The sequence below is a fragment of the Nothoprocta perdicaria genome, unplaced genomic scaffold, assembly GCF_003342845.1.
Source record: "Nothoprocta perdicaria isolate Ctin4 unplaced genomic scaffold, notPer1 scaffold_42, whole genome shotgun sequence".
NCBI lineage: Eukaryota > Metazoa > Chordata > Aves > Tinamiformes > Tinamidae > Nothoprocta > Nothoprocta perdicaria.
This window is the reverse complement of record NW_020455666.1, coordinates 2068769-2088818: the sequence shown is the minus strand read 5'-3', so window position 1 is coordinate 2088818 and position 20050 is coordinate 2068769.

Sequence of the window (20050 nt, the reverse complement as noted above, 5' to 3'; positions counted from 1 at the left end):
GGCAGTAGGAGCCTCATTGCTTTGGTTCATGCAGGCAGTAGACTGTGGAAATGCCTTTATGGGYTTATGAAAGGAGGGCTTGAAAATATTAAGATATTAAGAACACCTGGAGTATTGGGWGCMGTTCTGGGCTCCCCATTATGAGGGATGTGGAGCTTCTGGAGAGGGTCCAGAAGAGAACAGTGAAGATGATTAAGGGACTGGAGCCCCTGTCTTATGAGGAAACACTAAGCGAGCTGGGCCTGTTTAGTCTGGAGAAGACTGAGGTGAGATGTGATCAGTATGTATGAGTACCTGAGGGGAGAATGCAGGGAGGATGGGGCCAAATTCCTCTTGGTGGTGGCCAGCAACAGATCAAGGGGTAATGAGTACAAATTAAAACACAGGAAGTTTTGTCTCCGTGTGAGGAAGAGCAACTTTCCTGTGAGAGTGACAGAGTCCAGGAACAGGCTGCCCAGGGAGGTTGTGGAGTCTCCTTCTCTGGAGATCTTCCAAACCTGCCTGGATGCTGCCCTGTACTCTGGGCATCCCGGCTGGAGCAGGGTGAGGTTGGACTAGGTGATCTCCAGAGGGTCCCTTTCAACCTCAGTCATTCTGTGACTCTGAGGGGGACGTGGATCTTTTTGTAGTATAGCTCTTACAGTGACTGGATTTTTAAGCTGCTGATATGGTAGGCTAAATCATGTCCGTAGTCTACTTCAGTTTTTAATTTTGCATCTCCTTTCTGGACCTTTAAATTTTTAAAATCAATAATATACCAAATTGCCTTTGAATGTGGCTGCTTCAGAGCTCAACTGTAATGCAAACATGTCAGTGACACGCATCTCCGGACTGCCTTTTAGTATCATAGGAGGGCATAGCTTTTTTTTGGAGGGGGGGGGAAGTTTACCACTTCCACAGTCTTTATGGATGGATTAAACCATCCTTCAGAAGAGTCAGATTGAGACTTTGTTTTAGAATATGCAAATCATCAATGAATGTAATGCTGTTAACATATAAAGGCTATTTTTTTCATGACAGAAGTTTAGGGAAGTGAAATAATTTGCAAAGAATAATGTTTGCATTAGCAGTTTGAGGTTATAACTCAAGCAATCCATCAGATTTTACATTGGTCCATTTGTTTTGTACTTCCTTTGCCCAAGGCCTTGTTTCTTATTGCAATAAAAGGTCAGCTTGCAGCACGGAGCTGAGCAAGAACAGCACAGAAGAGAATTAAAACACAAGGTGACACACAAACCAGAGGAAGGATATGAGACTTGGTATTAAAGATATTTATTAAAAGTATAAATACATATGAAAACATTTGGTAATAAACCTCTCAGCTTTTTTGTTCATCTCATTATGGCTGTGTCTGGCATGTAATTATGGGGACATCAGTCAATGTGAGTCTTAGGTATGGATATYTCTGTAATACTTTGTTAGGTGACAAAGGGTTTGCTAAAACCTGGGGAGCTGTGAGCGTCCTGTGCGAGCTGCCACTTTAAAAGCTCTCTCTCAAACATGACTCAGACCATGTCTGTGGCTGCCTTTTGCCATGCCCKATAGTCCTGGGTTGTTTGCAAATCAAGACTGCAGCTGAGCACAGCTCAAAATGCAGACATTGGACATGGTAAACAGCACCCTGTGTTTTGCCCTGCAAGAATATGTAGTAACTTCAAATTTTATACTGAAGATACATTGCCAGGGTTATTGTTGCTATTATGACTAGTGGAAACCATGAATGGAGGAAAAATTCAAACAAATCCTGTCTTAATGATAAGCTAGTTGTCACTACCATTTTTTTGTTTGTTTATATATGTATTTTTGTTTGCCACTATATTSGAGTGGTTTGTGACATAAGCTTTGAGATTAAAATGGCTGTGGCTGAAGTTACTGGAGCTTTTCAAAGGCAGGAAAAAATACCAGCTTCACGTTTGCTTAATTTACAAGTCATTTTCTGCAAAGTGAAATTAGTTTTAATATRGTCAGTAGAGCTTGTTTTCATCTATTGGTGCAGGTACACATTTATCAGTGTAATATCTTTGGTTGTTTGCATTCTTTCTGGTTCTTTAATGCCCGGGAAAGTGTTACTGGCAAAGGAGGGTGGAACAAGCAGATTGGAAGAAACCAAGTGCCATCAAACCTGGCGTTACTGAGGCTGGTGTGCTGCTTCTGAGGCTTCCCATGGAAGTGGCACATGCCACTTCCTTAATGTCTAGTTGAGCTGGTGTTCAACTGCACAGCCCTTTCCTTGCTATCCTGAAGGATTCAAACCAGGACATAGACCAAAATCATCTTCTGCCTATGAATTTTAGTTTGCAAAGAATGTTTAACCTCAGAGGGCTTTGTCTCTGTAATGCCACTGTGCTTGGAGAAATGGGGCCTTGCAGTGGGTTGCTCTTTCAACTCCAAGTAGTTTTGCTACTCTGTGAACTAGACAGCATATGAAATAATTTTGTTAACTAGTCCTTCTAAGTAATTACTATGCTTAATTTTTCATTTATTTTCCTTCTGATTTAGTTTCCTAGAATGTATTTCTCCACAGYTCTTTCTGCAAGTGGTAGTGAATGATAAGTGAAATTTCTTGCTTCAGGGCAGGCAGAGTGAGGACTGCCCTGTTCGTATAGCAACAGGAGGATCTTCTACCAGGATGTCCCTCTGAAACCCGTTGGGAACAGAAGCAACACAGGGCTGCCTTTTGAATCCACTGTTAACAAATAATCATCTTCTCAGCAGGACTTGATTAGAAGGAATCAAAGCAAGATGGATAAGAGGGGATGTGGTGGTGGTGGTGGTGGGGAACTGCTCTGGGGCTTACAAAAGCGTATTTCAGAAGAGGTACTGTGGTATTTATTCATGATATTTACAAGCAAATTAATTCAAATATCAAAACTTGGTGGACGTTTATGTGCATGAAAATGAAAGTTCAACTTCTGTTCTAGAGTTTGCTTTAAATATTAAAACATCAGTTTGATGCTCACAATCATATTGTTTCTTTAAATTTATTAGACATAATAGGCCAATATGCTATTCATTGTAGTCAATTTTGAATATTTTGAGTTGCTGTTTTAGATGTTTTTAAAGACAGCAAGAACTAATACTGAGGGATTTTTAATGCCCAACTGAAGAGCTCCTCAAACAATGAGGAGATGAAATAAACCCGGAGTTCACAGCCTTTCAACTGGGCGTTAGTCATCTGAACAACCTGCAGGTAAATCTAAAGCAAATATCAGGAACCATTTAACAACCCATTRTGTAAGAAGAGACTTTTATAGGGATTAAGGAATTTGACTGACTTGATTGCTTCTCTGGACCTACAGTGGAAATAGGTGATATATTTTAGTTGCAATTTATTTCTGGAAAATAGATTAAATAATTTTTTTTAAAAAAATTGTCAAGGTAGTTTAGCCTTTGGGAGATGTAGGATGACTGGATGTTCCTGAGCTGATTTCAGACAGATGCAGATGGGGACCTCAGCCTGCCTGGATGCTGTGCAAGGAATGAGCAGGCTAGAAGTAAATTATTTCAGGGTTGCCTAAGGCCTGAGCCTGTCCTTGCACACATGAGTTGCAATGATGGAATCTGACCTCTTTATGGCACCTTTGATGTAAAATGCCAGCATGTATTAATAACTGTTATTAAATCAAGTGACATCAACGAATGAAAGGGYAACTCTTGCCAATTAAATTTTGTACCACCATTGCATAGTTTTGGCTAAGCTACATGATCTCTCCTTGGAATACTGAAAGCTCTAGTTTTTTGGTGCTTGGTATCTGTGTTGCTTATTACCAAAATGGGTTGCAAAATGTTTTTTTGTTATCTTTTCATCTCAATTAGTCCTCTGCTTGTGGGCCAAGCTGCTCAGCAGCTTCTTCTACTTTCTTTTTCTTAAGCTGGGAGGAATGTATGGGAACCCTCAGCTGGGTGGGTGACAGTGCTACCTGCAAGGGTCTGTGGAAATGTATGGAAATGAGTCCTACCCTTGCACACAGCAGTGCCACCCAGACTCTGGGTGTGTGGGAAGGAGCCTTATCTGGTAAGGGTTGTGTGTAAGAGAATGAGACCTAACTGCCTTTCTCCGGATTGTAGCCAGGGTGAAGCAGCCATCTAGCCTGGTGGGTCCCACTCTGCATCTTTGGCTCCTGGCTGCTCTAAATATGCAAATGATAATGAGTGAAAGATAGTAAATTATCTTCYCTTCAGGACACTGTGAGGTACCTTCTTCCCACCCCATCAGATCCTTCTCCCTGTGACTGTACAAAGTGATAGAAGACCAAAGCTCTTGTGGAACCACAACTGATTATTGAAGACTAAGTCTATTGAAACAGAGTTCCTGTGTGCAGCCTGGAGAATTTGCCAAATCTCCCACATCTTTCTGTACAGAGACTGAGAAATCTGCTCAGGATTTCTTTGCTTACCATTTCTGAGCCTTTAATGAACATGAATAGTATAACAGAGTAAGATATATATAAAAGGCTTGAAGCAACTTGGGAAGAATCTTCTTCCCATGCAGTTTTCTTCACATCAGTGGGGTAATTGCATGGGAATGTGGAATGCAGAGGCTGGTATGTGATTTTTCTTGAAAAATGGTGTGAAGTAAATAAGGCTTATAGGCATATATTTAGAGAGAGTTAGCTTTTAGTTACTTGGTGAAATAAAGAGAATTTAAATATATTCCTGTTGCAGCTATGGTAAAATAGAATGAGAATAGTAATTATCTAAGCTCATTAAAGGCTTAAACTTTCAGGTCCTGGCAGTCCTGATCTTAACCCCCAAAGCACTGAGGCATTGAGTATTGCCTGCTCCTGTGCGTTGCAAATGCCTCCTTAGAGAGGTGCTCCATCTCAGTCACTGTGTTGGGCTTTGCAGACAACCCTGAGTTTGGCTATGGCCAAGGATTGGTCTCAGCTAGAATACCCAGTGAAGCCTGGCATCCAAGGAGCCTTTTCCTGGTCTTATGCTGAACACAACAGCACCCAGATCCGTGTACAGAAAGTAGTTTTCTGGTTACTTTGTCTACTCCTGTATCCAGGGTCTTCTGCAACTGCTCATACCCACAGGACATTTTGATGAAATATCACAGATTTTGAACACATTAAATGTTTTGCTAAGCAAGATATGGTTAGAACTATTTCCCTGTAGAGGTAAGGAGAGAGACAGCAATTTATTATGGAAATAGAGGTGTGTTCCTTTGATGTATTTTGGTATGGAATGCTWAAGTGAAAACATCTTCTGGTTCAACTTTCTTGGTGTCTTAAATGATTGTTCTGTGGTGTGAATGTTTTCAGCACATCTGCCTGCCTCTTTTGGGGTAGTTTAGTTTGAGGTGGTTCTTACAGCAAATGTACCCTTATGGAAAAGTCTTGTGGAGGCTGAATGCTTCACCTAATGAATTTAGCAGGGAACATTTGTTACCCTTTAAAGTTGTGTGCGTTGTTAGCGAGGGATCTGGGGGAGGAACAAGTCTCAAAATATTCTACAGAATAGTTCAGGCAGAGCTAGGGCAAGGTTTTAATTTTTCATAATGGCTGTATGGAAGATACAGTTTTGAGAGATATTTTCACCCTCTCAATCTGCTTTTTTTTTTATTTCACAGTTTTCAGCCTAAACCCACTAATCCTCTAATCACCTTAAATTAGCTCAAAAGCTCTTGTTTCTCTGCTGAGTTCTTTTGATGCTTTAGGAAGTGTTCTAACAAGAGTGCTCAGTGGATTGCTCTGCTGTTTTCACAGTCTGGCTTTTCCGAAAACTCATTTTTCCTTCAAATACATCAATTTCAATTGCTGGCCTGGCAGAAGTGAAGGGCTATTTCCGTCCTTTCATGTGAGATTTAGGCGTTACACTCCTATTGAACGTGCAGGGGAAACYAAGTGCACTTGCAGGGAAGAGCAATGACTCCTGTATAGTCAGATCTGTCTCTCAGCCTTCAAGCTGAAAGCACTAGGTAGAAGTGAAAACAAAATATGTTACTTTTCACAACTATGGGCAAAGCAGTCTAAATCTACCTCAGTTTTTTTCTTCATTGTTCCCTACTGCATGGAAGACTAAGTGCCTCCTGTGATTGAGTTAATGTTGTGCATTAAATGGTTCTATTATTTCCTTTTGCCTGTATTTTTTTCAATACTGTGAGTCAATGCAAGATTGTAATTACTCCATTTTGATGTCAAGATGGTACAGTGTTACAAGCAAATCTGTCATCTCATAGAGGAATGGTTATGAATGCTCTGACTAAAGTTTCTTGTGGAACTTTTAGCATAGCTATTTTTTTAACCAAAATTTAAAACTTTTAGCCTAGCTGAAAATSTCATGAACTATAAATCCATTTAAAATTTGTATGGTAGGCAGTGATAACGGCTTGCCTGTGTGCACAGAGTGGGATTAGATAGCTGCACTGGGGCTTATTCTTCAGGGGCTTCAGACCAAACATAGAAACATAAATTAGAGACAAATAAAATGTTCCATTGCCCCTTGGATGACTCAACTTGAATTTTCAAAAGATTTGAAAATCTTTTATTTAATTACAAAATTCTGACTTGAGTTAGCTCAGTTTGTCTGTGATCTTTTGTTTCAGAGCTATGCTCGTGGTTTTATTCTGAGATGAAATGTTTGGGCTCTTCAGATCTTCGAGCTCTTGTTACTGTTGGCAGAAGCTAGGCACCAATTCAGGATGGCAAATGTAGATTTCTAAAGTACAGTGCTTTATTGGACTTTGTGCTATTTTAATAAAAGGTAGCTGATGGGAAATGCCGAGAGTTAAGTGAGAATCATCATCCTAGGAATGGTGAAGAGTCATTTTGCTACTTATGTATATAGTCATAAGTACATTTTTTTCAGTATGTGCTACTGTGATATTCTCCTCAAATAATTGGATTGCATTCGAATGGCAAGATAACATGTGAAAATGTTAACTTTTCAGATTTGCTGAATAGCTTAAGTGAATTTTATTATTTACTTAGATTTTTTGCAGTCTCTTTGGGTGAGTAACAGGAGAGCAAAGGAACTCGGGCAGCAGTGATACCTTACATTAGAAATAGATTGTAGCCTGGAGGAATTATGCTTTATGGTCAAATTTTAAAGCCTTTGATAAGCGAACTAGAGAAAATGGATTTTACATTGCTGCAGAATACACAATATTCTGTGTCAATAATGTCCTGAATTATTCTGGTGCGTGCAGGATTTAAATATTTGTAACAGCAGCAATCCGTTAGAAGTCCTGCTGTTTGTTCGGAGGAAATCTCAGTATCTTTTTAGCGAAACAGAGTATGGTTCGTGACCTGATCTTCTTCTTTCTGTTCTTTTAAAGAGGCTGGCTGGCTGTGGGACCTCAGTTAATCAGGATTGTGCTGCTGCAAAATGGGGAGATGAGATTTAACATAGTGTGAAAGACGTTGAGCCCAGGAGAAACAAGGAGGGAAGAGGAAAGTTCCCACTCCTCCTTGCCAGCAAATGTTTGCCCCTGGAAGAGCAGGTTTTTGCTCTGCAAGGATTTGGAGCACAGGAGACTGTCAGGTTGCTTAGCAACTGGAGGTGAACAACCTGGCAGAAGGACCAGTGGGAGGAGAAGAGGGGACCCTGTGAATGGGTCCCTTGTGCAGGGCTGCCTTTGGGTGACATGGGAGGGTACTCCATGAGGATTGAAGTCCTGCCACTTGTAAGATCYTGCTGTGTTTTCAGGGAGTGCGGTGGCAGAGTGTCGGGCAGCCCCATCTCACTGCTATGTTGTTTTTTCTTTCTCCCTCATATTTTCTTTTCCTTGCTTTTTAAAACCTGATGGACACCAAGAAGTTGTCACTGATGGAAACACTTGGACTTGAGGTTTACTGCAGAGATATGCAATGTACAGTAGTATTTAACCCTTCACTGAGATTTCTGTGCAGTTCAAAACTGGGGAGAAAGTTGCCTSTGTKTGTGTGTGTGTGTRTGTGTAGGTGAGGAATGCAAGAGGTGCAAAAGGTGGGAAAGGGCAAGTGCTTCTCAGCCAGTTTATTTTCTCATTTGATTATTGCCTGCTCTGGAGCTCAGAGCAGAGCAATATTGGAGACTGAAAAGGCTGCAGGGAGCTCAAGCACTGAGTGGAGAGAGGCTCTTGCTCCTGAATCTTATTGCATGAGGATTTTGCCTCAATATTTTACTTTGTCATTTGTGGGATATATATTTTTGAGGCCTGTTGTCTCAACACGTCATTAATGAGCAGCCTACAGTGATTAGCTCTGGGCTATCCAAAAGCTGTCATGTGAGGTCAGATATGACGAAGGGCTTGCACTTAGATTTGTTGTTGAGATATTTTTCCAGATTTACATATTAACAATTTAGATTTAAATACATGCAATATATGTTTGCAAATAATTTCAGTATATCAGCTTAATCCCCAGTATGTTTTATTTAAAAAGCTATTTTTTAATATTGAAGCTGATGTGATTAAAAGATTTAGATGAGCGATGTGATGTCTTATGCTAACTGCCTTTTTAATTTAAAATAACGAAGCATGAAATTTTTTTCTCACAAGTCGTACAGCATCTGATAAATCCAGATGTATTTTTGTCCAGGCTTTAGAAATGCTAATGGTCTATGGTTAAATCTTCCGAAATGTCTATGGTTAAATCTTCCGAAAGGGAGCGTCTTAGTGGTTTACTGCGTGTGACCTTGGTGTGTCCTCGCGCTGCAGTGGGGATGCAGAGGAGCTGCTGGGGGGCTCGGGCTGCGCAGAGCCCCGTGCACAAGGGGCGGCAGTTCTGTGCCGCCAGGCTCACAAGGTGCCCGGTGCGGACAGCGTCTCGCTCAAGAGTTGCTGCTCGAAATGCTCCTTTCTGATAAGAGCAGAAATTGCTGCTGCTGTGTTTGGGATTTGTGCTTTAGAGAGGAAGGAACAAATCAGTGGCAAAATGGAAACGGGGAGAATATACTGCTAAGAAAGGACTTGGTGTTAACAACCAATATATTTACACAATTTGTGTAGCAGAAAAGGCATAAAGCACAACACACTAGTGATTTTAAAAAAAATGCAGTAAGAAGCTGCTGTATTTATTGTTTCAGATTAATTTGATTAATCAAGACATAAGAGCTAAAAAGTGTGATCTGCTTTGCTCAGAGACCCAGCTTGGATTAATTAAAACTGTCATTTATTTAAATACATGTCATGTTGTCATATTAAGATTTCTGCCTTTAGAAAAAAGTTTTCAGGAAAAATAGATTAGTTTGGTTTAAAATCAAAGGCATTAGTRCTAAGTCGGTAGATTTTTACAAATTCTAAATGAAGGCTGCCTGTGCTCTCTGAACACGTGGAATTTATGATTCCTTTAAGACCTGCTCCATGGGCACTATCCTGCCTGTCTTCCAGTCTTTCTAGGGAAGTGTATTTTGGTTTAGGTGAAGATTGTGCTTATTAATATTCAGCTCTGTGGTACCAATTCTGTTGCTTCTAATAACGCATTATTTTTCTTTAAACACTCAAATTTTCATAATGTCCAAACCATAATTTGTGACAAACTCTGGAATTATCCCTGTCTTAATGAGCAAGACCGCAAATGGCACAGAGAGAATTCCTGTGTCTGAATTCTGCAGAGCCGGCAAGAGCAGCAGACTGAGCAGAGAACAAGGCTCTCTTCCACACACCATTTTGCTGCCTGGGTGCTGACATGAAGCAAACAGTCTGTTTAATTGGTGCAGCAGTTTGAGGACTCTTGCAAGAAGCAGGTCTGCTCAGCATGCGTGTTTGCAGGGAGCCTCGGTGCCTGTGTGGTTTAAGGCTGTCATTACTGCATGTTGCCTTGCTGTGCTGCCCGTGTGCAGAGCGATGACGTGATGCAGATGTAGACGGCACCGCACGTTCAGCACGGGGCCTTCAGCTGATACCAAAAACCTCGTGCTGGGGGAGAAAAGGGAAGAGTTGTCTAAACTGGAGCTCTGGGACATGAGCTCTGGGTGCCAGATGATRCTTCATACGATTGTTCCATGATATCTGTGCTGGAGTGCGGTTCCCACTGAGTGCTGCACTGAAGCGCTTTGTAATGGGGAAACTTGCTTTAAATTTATCAGAGAAATGAAATGTGTGCTGGTAGGGTGTCACCACTGGAGGCAGTGGCTGTTTGTGCAATTCCCAGAAGCCACAGGTTGCATCCCTAGTAGCAGTAAGGTAGCTCACCCTTCAGGTTCTGACAGTTCAAATCATCCCTATTTCTGCAGACATTCACTCTGATATTGAAAGGTGGAAAAATGCTCTTAAGAGTTTGTGTGCCTATTGAAACATCAACAGTTTACTTTTGTCTGGGTTTAATTCATCTGCATTAGGAATACCTGATTGTCTGGACCTCTAAGTCATTTTACAGCTGCGTGAGTACAAAAAGTCATTGAAAATGGGAGATAATAATTATTCTAGAGCTATTTCTAGAGAGATTCTACACAAGTCAGTGCAAATTGTGATAGAGATGCTTGGTGAGTTAAATATTGTTGAGCAGGGCAATCTATATTGTGTGGTTAGATGGTCCCTTTCAAGCACAGAGTGTTTGTAAAAGCCTAGAGTTAAGCATGGAAGGGAGGACTTGAGTTCCCAGCACTGAGCACCCGTTTTGAAGCAGGGACAAAAGTGACTGCTGCAATATAGAGTGGATAAAAGTATGTGTGAAATGGCATCTGTGTAACCTTAATGGAGGTTACTTACCTGTGTAACTTAATGGAGTGTTTAACGTAGAAAATAAAACCAAGTGGATGCACTCTCAGTCTCAGTGTTTGTTTTTTTCAAGCCCAGAGAGTGAGAATCTCTAAAAAAACAAAAATCCTGAAGAGAAGCTGGATGCGAAGTCGTCATGATCAGGCTTCTCTGATAAGAGGAACCTGTGTTAAGAAGTATTAAGGAAAATATTTTTGAGCAGAATGAAGCTGTCTTTGCTAAGCTTTAGTGATGGTCCCATTTCATATTTGCACTCAGGAACACACTCATTCCATGTATATAGAAAACCTTATTTATATACCCAGATACAAAACTTGGTCCTTAACTGCCTCAGTGGTTTTTGACCGTGCTGAAAAATGTATTTGTTTCRTATTGGTATTGCACATTGCTCGGTGTCATAAATATGAAATGCAATGAAACACAGCAAAACCTTGTTATCTATCTGAGTAGCTGCACTTTTACTATGAGAGAAAACCRTAATGGAGATGAAAACCAAATGACAGGTTTTGAGAGAGAGGAAGGCAGAGATAAGATAAGCAGTGAGTGACTGCACTTTGATGCATTAGACCTACAGCATCTTGTTTGAACACTGGCCTGACTTCGACATAGAAATCTATAAAGCATTGTTACTGGTTTACTTGAATAAGTTGCTACTACAAAAATGCCATTGAATAGAAATGTAGGAAGAATACTKAGTGTTTGTCTGCAATATTATTCTGCTCTAGTCACTAAGTGGGATTATGACTTTAAACTTGTGAATTTGAGTAAAATTGCAGCAAAATGTCCTTGTGGAAAATAACTTCAGGTCTTGTGAAGYCTAGATGTCCTCCTGGAGCCAATTCTATTGCCTTGCTCAGCAGATGCTTTAACTCCAGCCACTTGTCTCTGATGCAAGGCAGAAATGGCTGGGCTGAACATTATGTGACTGACTGAAATTCCAGAAAATATCTGACGGTCAAAGCAAATTCTCTGCTTCCTGAAGAGCATGCTGTGAATGAAACTGGGCATTTTAGTTGTCTGTAGCAGGCTTGGAGAAATTGAGAAAATGGAAATTCTTGACTTTTTTCTTAAACTCCTGGATAAGAGTGGCTGCCTCATGTATCCTCAGGAACTTTGTAGTGTTTGGTTTTCAACTCCAGTTGCTTTCCAAGACTTGAAATTTGTCCCAGAGTCCATGCGACATGGTTATTAGTTTGATTGGTAGGCAATACAAGATGGATCTAAGATTATAGTAGTAAATTATGGTGCTGCAGGGGCTAGTTTAATATACTTTTTGAAAAATAGATTTACTCAGCATGGTTGAGAAAAGGATTTTTCATTCTTGTCCTTCAACAGATAGATGTCATGGTGCCCGTGCTCAGTGTGAACTGCAGAGGACTTAGGGAAGTCTTCAGCATGTGGTACTCAAGAGGCCTGCTGCCTTTCCTTGCAGTCTGCAGTGGTGAGGAGGGGTTGGTGGGACTTAAAGGAAACTTGTGAAATTACCCTGATATTTCTGTCCGGGTAGATTCTGATCGGCTCCAGCTACAGAAGGAGGGCTTGAGCTTTGTTTTTGTGGTAGTTGAACTGCAAATTGTTYAGACCCTGTTAGGTGTATGGAAGCTGACAAGGGGAGCATTGTTCTGCTCATGGTTGGCTTTTAATTTTTTTTTTAAGAACTATGAAGATCTCTTGGACGTTTCAGGACCAAAGGCCTAGTCAGAGCTGTGTGTTGAAYCTCACTTATTTCAAGACAAGCTACAGAAAGGAATTTCCCCTAGTGAGGTGGCCAATAAATGGGGTCATCTGTGTGCAGTGTGATTTTTAACTCTGCTATCAGTTCAGGTGGATCAAGGACATATTTTAGTCTGGTTCTTCAAGAAGAAAGAAAACACATTAAGCTCTTAATGCATTTAAAAACATGTCAGATGCAATGCTTTAKTCACACTATTTCCCTTATAATTAATTTTGCAAGGGTATAGATATTGAAGAAATAATTGCATAACAATCTCTGTAATTCTAACTTTTAACAATAGAATCACTCTGTTGTGATGTAAGAATTACTAAGGAGTATGAAGTGATCTAATACCAATTCTTCTGTATCAAAGTGACTTTCATTTTTAATTACAAGTGCTGCCATCCTCAGTTGTTGGGTAACTGCAGTTCCCATCAAAGAGCCTCCCAGCTGTGCCCAGCTTGGGGGGAGGTGACATGGGGCACTGCCAAAGGGCCTGGCCGAAGCCCTTGCACCAGCAGTAGGGAAGGTGCTGGGAGCCTGGGATGTTGACATGGTGGCTCTACTCCCCATGTTCCTGATGTTGCTGCTTTGCAGCCTGCTGGGGCAGATGAAGATGCTGACAACTCTTATGGGGTGCTAGTTTTTTCAGTGCGCTTTCCACATCTCTGGCATGCAGAAAAATAAATGAAAAAGATGGACCATGCTCTTCAGYGTGAGCAGCAGAAGTGCATGTGATTGCTTTGTCTGGACTGCTACATTTGCAAGGGCTGCCAGGGAGTTGTACGGTGAAGCTCTGCTGATAAGCTTTGTAGAGCCAGCATGGGGAGTTGATATTTACTGGTAATGTCATTGTGGTCATCAAGTTCTTACCAGTTTTAATCATGAGAGGTTTTAGAATTAAGATATTTGAGAAATGTGGAATCCAGCGAATGAAATAGTGCATTATGATTGAATAACACCTCTGAATTGAGATGTTTTCATTTCAGATACACGTTTAACATATGAATCTTATACCTCACTGGAGATTTTCAAGAAGTATAGCGGGTRTTTGGAGATCACATTATGTGATATTTAGCTTTCTTCAGCTACCTCTTCTTTTGGGAACTTGTACACATATAACTTAGCACTTTGAAACATAACTTCTACCACTCTATGTAGCTGTAGTGTTTGTTTCATATCAAAGTCTGCATAACTTTGTCCCTTGCACCTATTGATTAAAAACATGGTCAAGCCCTTCTATTAAGACACAAAAAAGAGTAGTGGGAGCTCTGAAGGTAGGTGGCACTGGAAAAGGGCTGTGGGCTGAGACAAGATGCATTGAGCTCTCTACCTCTCTTGGACAGAAGCAGGACTCAACACAACTGTTTTAGTGAAAGACTGGGGCTCTCAGCTGCTAGCAGAGCACACAATGTCCAGGCTGACTTTCTTATTTCCTATAGGTTTTGATTCTGGGAAAAAAAAAAAGGTTACCTGAATAAATTATTTATAAAATACACTAAATGAAGTTCTGCTTAATAAAAATCACCTCAGACTCGAGAAAGGAGCCTTCTGTTGATGTCTCTTAGCTCTCAGGAGGCTTCCTCCACCCTCTTTGCTTTTTCACAGCTTCATAATGCTTCTTTGAGCAGATTATCTCTGGTGGCCAAAGACTTTACGCTGTCAACTTCGCCATTAAACCATAATGTAACGTATTAAAGTCACAGCATAATTGTGCTACACCGACTTTTCCTTTGATGTTGGAGGGGGAAAAAAAAAAAAGAATAATAAAAAAGCAAGGGGAAGGCCAAATACATGTAACTAATTGCTCTGATACAATCATACATGTTATGGTTTTTTTTTTCCTTTAAAATTCACTGGTTTGTGAAGGCCTATTGTAGGTCTGTGCCCTCAGGGGGCTGAGCAAGATGCTCTAAATGGTAAACACTTTCCCCTCTGAACCTCGCAGACAGGCTGCCCCTGTGCACAAGCCTAAGGGCCAGCCAGCTTTCTAGCATATGTGTTTATTAGAGATATTAAGGAAGCTGCATTCCTTCCTTCTTTCATCTTTTGTTACTTACATCCATCACTAAAAAAATGTACGGGGCTTGTTTGAAGACTTGGCCGGTTGTGGCATTTGTACTTAGACTGACAAAATGCTGGTCTGTGCAGAGCTCACAGGAACATTGTTCTGACAGCCCCACGAGCACCCTGTTCCCAGGCTTTCCTGGTTAATGTAGCATGGGCCATGTCCTGCTCCTGCCTCCTCTGTGTGCGGGCAGTGGGGCTCTCAGAGCAGCTCCCTACTGACCACAGAGGAGGGAGACACTCCTGGCTGCCAGCAGCGCTGGGCCGGAACCCTCCAGCCCCTGCTAAAAGGTTTTCCGGCCATCTCTAGCACTTCCATTTTCTGGCACTACCATATTTTGTAGCTCRTACTTCTACATCTGAACCTTCCCTGTGGATGAGGAGGCACCAGCACAGAAAAACGTAGGAACTAACTACATGCGGTAAAGGCAGGATATCACCTCCCGCACAGCCTCTGTCACCAAAACAGAGGCAGCATCTTCCCTCTTGGGTTTCCAGGAGCCACCTTGGCACGCTGGATCCAGAGCCCTGGGAAAGCTGCAGGGCTGGTGCCCATGCTGGAGCTCCCACAGCTCTGGCCATCCTGACCACCTCTGGGAGCTGGAGGTCATTAAATATCTGCCTGTAAATGTAGAACCATTTGGTAGTGTAGGCAATGAATGAAACAATTACCCTGGAAATAATGGAGGAGCATTTTGATGAAGATCTTCTCTCAGTAAAACAACAAATCTCTYCCTGGAGATCAGCTGGAGCAGCAGGTTCTGTCAGGGAATAATTTCTAGGTCATTTCAGATCGCTGCACCACTTTGTGAATGCTTCCTTGAATGAATGACTGAAACAATTAATCAAAACACTACTGAGAAACACCAGCTCACACTGTAGGCAACCAACTTTGCCCTAAAAGTGACAAAGCTCAGCATTTGTCCCCTGCTCTCATCACTTGTCACACAAAAGCAGGACCCAACCTTTACTCCTGATCTTCCCACAGACTTATCCCTGTCCTAGGAGGAGTGATGGGTGACCTTCCACAGCTCAGGTTGATCCCGATATCCTGCGGTGCCTCCACAGGCACCTGCAGCTTAGCTGCCAGGGTCACCTCCACGTGGGCTCAAGTAGACTTGGCTTTGGTCTCTTCCTGGGTGCTCCTGCACCAGTCATCCTACACAAACGTCTCCTGCTCCACCAATGGAGGCCCAAATGTCTGCTCTAAAATAAGAGGGTGCAAGCTGGGAACAAGCCAGAAAAGGAGGACTTCTTTTTACACAGCTGGAGGCCAAGTTTTTACAACAGAAGCTTGCTTGATCAAAATTTATATTTAYATATGTCTTCCAAATGATTATGAATTATTTGTGAATCATATTTTGAAAAATAAAAGCCATTATTTTAATTAGTGTCCTGTTCTTATAAGTATGATGCTGTGCTTGGTAACTCTGAAAATCTTGAAGAGAGAGTTTAAAAGAACAAAGTATTTCAACAAAATCTTTACAAATGCAAATCGCYCTGAAAAAAGGAGAGAGATAATATCTCTTTTAGCTTTTAAGACATTTTCATGTTTTTTCTCACGTTTTTTTCTCCCAGATTGCATATATATTTCAGCACAACAGGTAGCTGGGCATCACGTGCACAGTGGAAGCCCCTCTGCAGCTCACGTAGGTGACAAGTCCTTGCCATCAGGATGGTCCAGCCCAAGCAGGCCAGTACTGCTCATTAAGAGCAAGCATCAGTCATTAGTGTGTGCTTCTGAGCCAACATAGTTGCAATTTGTTAACAGATTTAATAAAACACTGCCAAGATAAATTGATTTTGTCCTAGGGCTTTTTTTGTTTGTTTGTTTTTAGGCCTGGCAAGCTGAAGACAAGAAAAGTGGAGCCCACTAAGACAGGAATTTTGGCCCCAAAGGATTTTTTTATGGAACTGTTTTGTGAGAGGGAAAAAGAAAAGATAAATTCAACTGTCTGCAATTAAATAATAACCCAAAAGCCTATTAACAGATGCAATAACAGAGCAGCGGTAGGGAAGACTGAGGTCGCAGTGTAACTGCTTTGCTCTTAGAGAAGACTTTAATTGTATAGAATTTGATCGCTGAATATTTTCCAACTAATGGCACGAGAAATCCTGTTGCTTTTATAGCTTTCTTTTTATTTACAAGCATAAAGCTTCCACAAACATGCTAAAATAAGTTTTTCTTAGTTCTTTACATACTAAATATTTTATGAGATATTTTAATTTCCACGCATCTTTTCCTTCTTAGGCCACACTGTCTTCTCCATAGGCTGCTGTATGGTTATTTTGTATGTCCACATTCTGCTCTGATTTATTTAATTCTTTTATCTCATGAAACAAAAACTCCCCAAGATCAGGAAATTAGCACGAAGAGAGGGGCTGTTATTTTTATGCATTCCTGTTTTTTTTTTTCAGAACTATTTAATATAAAAACGTTACCAGTTACATTACTGCTAGAGGTATGGGCTCATTACCAGCTTGTTTTAATATAAGAAACCCCACACATTCAAGCAAGGTACTGCAGCAGGATCCAGTCTTCGAGCATCATGTCTTGACCCATTTCTCTGCTGCCTTTCCTTTCCTAGACTGCTCTACAGCATAATCTCTGTAAAACCCCAGCCTATTTTTTTGCTCCCAGAAACAAGGTTTGCAGGTGCACACAGGGAGAAAGGAGCAGCCTTGTCTTCCTACTGTGGCAGTAGTACTGGCCGAAGAGGCCAGCTGTAAGCTGGATGCAGTCATGGACTGGTCACAGTTACTTAGAAGTCTATAAATACACAACTTCCTAGGTACTTATTTCCTAAGAGAGATGAGGCAGATACTCCAGTATGACTAAAGCACCATTGCTGGCAAAACGCATTAATTTGTGTACTTGTGACAAAGCCTCATCCATTCTGCCCTTCTGTGAGGCACTCTTGGACACATTTAGCATCATCGTCTACTTATGACTCACAAATAACTCACCGGATTATTTCAGCCTGTTTGTTATTCAAAAATCTTATCTGAACATTTGCTACTAATTTTAATGTAAACCCATATACAAGCCTGGGAAGCATCAGCTGTTAGGCTGAAAAACAGTGCAAGTGCCACACCACCAGCTCATTATTTTCAAAGCAGGGGCTGCTATATGAGTGAGTATTGGGCAGTGTGTGACTGCATGTGAGGACCCCGAGGGCTACGTGCACACAGCAGGGCTAGTTCCCTGCCCCGTACCCTGTGTGGTGACGAAGGCTGCTCCTGTCACAGCTTTGGGGCTCCTGGAGGTGTAGGGCTAAGTCAGAAGAGCAGAACAGCAGCAACAGATCTGTAAGCCTGAAGATGAACTGGATTTCTGTGAAAAAAAAGAAAGAAAATTGTGGAATGCTCAATAAATGTCAGCAGTTTTCCTTATTGTGTTTGCCTTTTTGTTGCTTGTGTCTGTCCAGTGGCCCAGCTATGCTCCTGTTCACAGGGAACCTCTCCTGAAGTGAGACCAAGATAAGATGGTCCTGCTGTTCTAATGTGACTCCCAGGTGGGCTGAGTTGCAGCTGCCAGGTGAGTCCTGCCCTGCAGGGAGAAGCCACCACCTTGAGCTTTCTGTAAGTGTGAGACTGTCTGCACCCCACTGCCCAGCCAGGCCTCTGCACCTAATACCCCTGGCTAACTCCCACCCCTGAATCGTGTTGCGTAGTTGTAACAGTTAATTGTAATAATGCCATTGTGGCCCAGGCAAAACAAAACAGGAATAATCAGGCTTAAAACAAACAAAAACCCAAAAGCAACACTGTGTTATTTTAGAAAAAGGCACATGTAGCTGAACTAATACTCCTGACGCGCGAGGACAAAGATTTCTCTCAGGGCATCCTGCAGTCCTGTAGGGAAGAAGTGACCTTATTTGCATTTTTCTTGTTGAATTGCTGTCAGGATTTCTGTAGAACAGCAAGAGAAAATTCCTCCAGGAGACTATGGAAATATCACAGCACTAACTCAATATCCTTCAAGTAGGTTCCTTTTCCTCAGCCATAATTTCTTTGCCCCTACCAAGGCTATCTGTCCAGCCACCCAGCACTAAGCATTGGGGCCACGTCTCTCAGATGCAGCTGTTACCATTTTTATTACAGTAGCTCCTGAAAGCAGCTGGCCAGGAATAAAATATGTAACTCTTGAAATGTAAACATTAAAGATGGTTTAAAATTTTCTCTGAAATTTCAAAATTGTCAAAGTTGTTCTTGCCCCATTTCCAGAAAGGAAGATCTTTCACCTTCCCTACATGTTCGTGCCCTTCTTCTCCAGACTTTTCTCGAAAACAGAGCCAGGATCCTCCCTCTGGCACCCCCGTTAGTACATGTGTGTTTTTGTGAGCCTTTCTAATGGCCGCATTTCGAATTTGAAGTTTCTGATTTTGGACACTTTTATCAGGAACACTTTCAATTCTAATCACATCCTGTAAAGAAGCTATTTAAAATTTTTCCCAGCATGACCTGTCCCATAGCTATGTGTTGGATTTAATTATCTAACTCCTCAGCAAAAGTATTGCCTAGCCCCAGCTGTAAGCCACACTGCTGTAGAACTTGCTTGAACTCATCTTACATTTTATTGACAGCCAGTGTAGGCGAAAAGGACTTTTGCAGCAACGTATTGGGTTAGTTTAAGAGTGCCGTGTTTGCCAGGCCCTTGGTTTCCGCTCGGACTGGTAGCCTCGTCAGTACAGGCACAGAAATGAGAGCTCTGAGGTGATGCTATTCACAGCTGAAATCCAGGCTTTCTACTGTGGCTCCTCAGAGTTCCTGGTCTGATGTCTCCCTCCTGGGTAATTACAGAGACAGGATGCCACATGTGGCTAATAACTTAAGATGACTTTATTATTATTTTTATTATTAACAGCACAATCCTTTATTCCTTTGATATCCTTCTTCTCACTGCCTGTTGAAGTGTGAAATGTTTTTGAGCCAGACTTTAGGTCTTAGTTCATGAGGAAGTCAAACATGATCCAGCATTCCTACTCACCACAGGGATTTAAACGCAGTTAAGTCAACATTCAGTATCTTTCAGATGGCAAAGCACATCTGATGAAGTTTAATAAATGAACTTTATCATCTGAATGTCTGCACGATTATTGGGGGAGTTATGAAATTGTTTTTTTTAATTATAGCTTAAGGACTTGTCAAGGCTCACCTTCCCGCGAGCTGCCACAGCGCATATGCAGTGCTGCAGAGGGGCCTCAGAGACAACATGTCCTGCTGCTACAGCCCACATTTACTGGGTCAGGAACACGCTCCTCTCTCCTGTTAAGCTCACTGTATAACACTATGCACATACCAGCTAAATAATAACACATAAACACACATAAACACACATAAACACACACATCAGGTGTAATATGGGGCCTTGATATTTAAAAACAGTATTATTAATATTATTATATATTTGAAATATTTAGAGCTTGTTTCATAAAACAAAAAAGTAACATGTTGGTTTTGTCCAATGAAGGCATAATTCTGAATTTACTGTATAATATAATCTTTATTCTTTTTTCCTCTAAACTCTTGGAAACTTACATAACAATCGTGCTTTAAGTATGACACCATTTATAGACATTTAAAATGCATCTTAATTTATAAATATTTTACATTTGGTCCAT